We start from the raw sequence: 4,149 nt of genomic DNA, 5'->3' as shown, positions 1-4,149 counted from the left end.
TCCATTTGAACTCTTCTGTGTCATACAATTAATGCACCAGATTTTTTTTTTTTAATTTACTCTTAAATCATGATGCATGAGTGCCTGTGGGCACAAAGGAATAACAGAATACATGCAACGGTGATGTGTCTTTCACTGCGTTGAAGACAGTGGTGGGGGAGGGAGGGAAGATGTTGGTAATGGCATGCATTTGACTCCTTCCTACGTGCAAAATCAACATGCTAAATATTTATTTTATATTTCCATATATCTTAGAGATTTAAAAGCACCCCTGTCAAGGTAGCTTTCATCATTTTTACACTATATGTTTTAAATTGCTCTTATATATAACAGCCACTGAAAGCTTAACAGTGATATTTTTTTTCTAACTGAAATACTTGCTGTTTGTAGTTACAGAGCTGCTCATTAGGGCTATTTTTATCCTTTGTTTTAGAGAAGTACAGAAGAGTGTGAAACTCCCAAATCCAGGCAGTAGCTGAAGAAGGGAAAGGGAAGAGTCAACCTCCGTTCTATTCTTTGTTTATCACAACCAAACCTGTTTTATCCAGAAAATTCATATTCTAATACAGGGAGTTCTTTGGTGTTTGGTGGGTTTTTTGGGTTTTTTTGGTGTTTTTTTAAAAGGAAAAAAAATCACAAGCTATCCTGGCAAAAATCAGTGGCTTTGTTAAAGGAAATGTCACAGATCTTATAAGTAACATCTTGATTTGTGGCAAGGGGAAACAAATATTTAAAGACTGGAGTGAGGGGCAGGTGATGAAAAAGAAAAATTTTCACATGAGAGAGAATATTTTTTTAAACAGCTCTCCTCATGAATTCTCATGACTTGCGGCAGCCTTTTAAGGGAGTGTGAGGTGGCTGGCATTGTTGGCTGTGTTCCCTGAACTTAACGTTTCCTATGCAGCAAAGATTCGAGAGAGGTTTACCAGTACTTGAATATTAAGATTATGCTATGGATCTTTTGTGAAAAGCCTTAAAGCTTTAGCATAATTTGAGCACAAGTCTGCATTTTGAATTGTGGCAACAATAAGACAGATTCATCTTTTACAGTTTGAACTGGGGACAACATGATTTATCTGACAAGAGTCTCACAAAGAAAGGAATCTTATTATGGAGATGGTTTAGCCTTGCTCCAGTGTCATGTTGAAGGCTTTCCCAATAAACATGGCCATAAATAAGTTAATAAATGAGAAAAAAAGTAATCTGAATTGAGAAAACAAAGGTGACACAAGTGTTTGGTATACAACTTCTTTTCACTTGTGCTGTTGCCTCATGTCCTGATGGGGCTCGCTTGAGGTAACCTGCTGGGTCATCTGTTCTTGCACAGACCTTGGTTTTATTTTTCTTTCACAATAGATTAAGTCAGGCTGAGACCAGATTCTAGGTCAGCTTTAAAGATGTAACATTAATTACATGGTGGCAGAGTTCTTTAATGCATCAGCTTTATGTTGTTCAACCCAAAATAGCTCTGCACCAGACTTACAAAAGTTTGATCCCAGGAGGTTTGCTCTATGGTCTCGATATCCACTCCTTACTCTCCCCTCCTTACTCTTTGGAATCTAGGTCAGCCCAAAGTGACAGAAATGCAGGCAACTGGAATTGCTACTCATTTTGCAAACTTGAGCTGGAGTGTGTAATGAAGGATGATTGTGCTACCTGGCGCGAGCAAGAGAATTTATCTCAGTGATATGTTATTCTCCTTGGTGCACAGCTCAGACTCCTTTGACTCACTTCAAATTCTGAGTGCTTCCTATTGCTCTGTGCACTATCACTGGGCTGCCTTCACCTTTTCAAGCATGTTTTCTTAATGCAATAGTCTTGTAAAAAAATTATCCCCCATGAAAGTGGAGAAGCAGGTAGGTACAATAACAAGTAAAAATCCAAAGACTAAATCTTCCTTCAAACTCACCATGAAAGTGCCCCTTGCTCTGATCTGGAAGTCCACGTCTCTTATCTGCAAATGGTATTTCTCTGAAGGATGAGGGTGCTGCTTAACTGTATAAAGGTTTTCACTTAACAGTACCACTTTTATGCCGGAGCTCATAGCAAACTTTAATCCTTCTGCAAAGCTTTAAATCCTCTCCCTCCTATGTAAATTTCTTCACAATTTAAGCTTTCCTTCCACAGGCAGAATTAGTTTTTTTCTGTTTGTGAATCAGAAATAGTATTTCAGGGACCTTGAGAGGTCAGCTAGTCCAGTTTCTCCATCAGCTCAAGATCAGCTCCTGATTGTTTTCAGGCTTCTAAAAAACATCAAATAATGAAGATACTGTAGTTTTCTTAAGAAACATATTTATAAAACTCCCCTTAAAACTACAAAGTAATTTTTAATGTCCCTTCCAAATCACTGCTGTTGCACTTTGGGCAGGAGCATTAGGCTAAGACACTTGCTTTTGGTTGTTAGGTGCTGGTGATGAATGAGAATATCAAATAAGCCCCAATGAAGCTGATCTTTCTCCCATCTACTTATGTTTTCTGTCAAATTTCTGTTGAGGAACTCTTTACTTTTTCAGCCTTGGAAGATGAATGAAATAATTCAACAAAAAAATTCATTTGGTATATTTATGAGCAGTGGCTTTAGGTTTAGGGCAACACCATTTTTTGCATGTAGACAAATAAAGCCACTTTGTTACCATAATGCAATTGATAATTGATTATCGTCATAATCAAAGGAAGTGAGATTCTTATTTTCTCTGAAACAATTTATCCTTCTGAATTCCAGGCACATAGCAGTTTCTAATAAATAATTTAGCCTATTTGTGTATCCTCCAAGTTTTGATCTCCTCTTCACAGATTCTTCTTCAACATCTCAAGGAAGTTGTGGTTTTTTCCTATATTACACAGAGAACGGGTCAGGCAATCAATCATACGAATATTAAGAGAAGTGGAAGGAAAGAATGGAAGCTCTCCCTCATTATTTTAATTTCTCACTGAAAAGACCTCTCAACTCTGTTTATATATAATATAAGTGTTAAATATGGGTGTATTAATACTGATTATAGTCCGAACTCTTTAAAGAATCTCGACCCAAAGTAGAACTTTGTCCATCATTAATTTGAATTACTTCCACTTGTGTCAGCACTATTTAAAAGGAATCAATGAAGGTTTCTGAAGAAAAAGCCTTGTCATCTACTCCCAAATGGACTAAATTAATTAAACTGTTCGAGCCAAATCTATGACATGTTTTATATATTGTTACTTTTTATGGATTTGCTGCCTACATTGATTGAATTGAGAAGATGAGCTTTTCTAATAGGACAAAAAGGAGATTTACTGGGTTTGGGTTTTTTTTTGTTTGATTTTTAATGTATTTGTACAAATTAATGTGAAGGAGATAAACAGTAGGACTGTCCTAGCTAAGCATGTCAAAACCTTCACACCTCCAGAAGAAAGATGGGAGAAGATTTATTTTTTTATTTAAACAATCCATTCCCAAGAGCACAACCTGTGGAAGACAGCTCCCTCAAGAAGTGTGTTAGTGTACTGAGAAACCAAACCCCTTTTTGACTGGCAATGTGCTCACACAGCTTTTCCTCCTGCGAGGGACTCTAACAAAAGTGTATGGAGAGGAGGAACTGTTATTAACTGTGTGTCGCAGTTGATAGAGAGGAAAAATATCCATTAGCTTAAGCTAACCTGCATTGAAAAGCTTTAGGAAGAGACACAAAAAGGCTAATGTTAGTCCAGTGAGGTTAATCTCCCTAGGCTCCTTTCCATAACAAGTAGAAAGAAAAGTAGACTGGGCTGTTGCCTGAATGAGTTCAAGTCGATCTCATTCCCTGGGCCTCCTCCTGCAGACCAATTTCTCACCTCTGCACTGTGGGTGAACCTCTGGGAGGGTATTGTCATAGTTTTAGCTATTCTTTGAGAATACACCATGGATTCCCCTTGCAGGGCTAAACTATCCTGCAGCTGGTAAAGGCTTGGGCATGAGTAAAGTTTTTATCCAACCCCTGGTGGTCTAGTGGTTAGGATGCAGCACTCTCACTGCTGCGGCCCGGGTTCGATTCCCGGTCAGGGAAAATCTCCCCCGGGCAGATGGAGCTCGTCAGCCCTGTAAGGCAATCCATCTAAGAGAAGGTCACTCTAAACAAACCTACGTTCTAAGGACCTCACTGCCACTGTCCAAGCTTGCTCGGCCCCGGCAGA

General features: G+C 38.6%; 1 non-coding gene across 1 annotated transcript; it reads left to right on the top strand.

Moving 5' to 3' along the window:
- The first annotated feature begins 3,950 nt into the window (after positions 1-3,950).
- On the top strand, positions 3,951-4,022 carry TRNAE-CUC. Its single transcript has one exon. It is a non-coding gene; the product is annotated as a tRNA-Glu (tRNA).
- The last annotated feature ends 127 nt before the right edge of the window (positions 4,023-4,149 follow it).

Source organism: Lepidothrix coronata, unplaced genomic scaffold (assembly GCF_001604755.1).
Source record: "Lepidothrix coronata isolate B3197 unplaced genomic scaffold, Lepidothrix_coronata-1.0 Scaffold74, whole genome shotgun sequence".
NCBI classification, from domain to species: Eukaryota; Metazoa; Chordata; class Aves; order Passeriformes; family Pipridae; genus Lepidothrix; species Lepidothrix coronata.
This window is presented reverse-complemented; position numbering and strand designations above follow the sequence as displayed.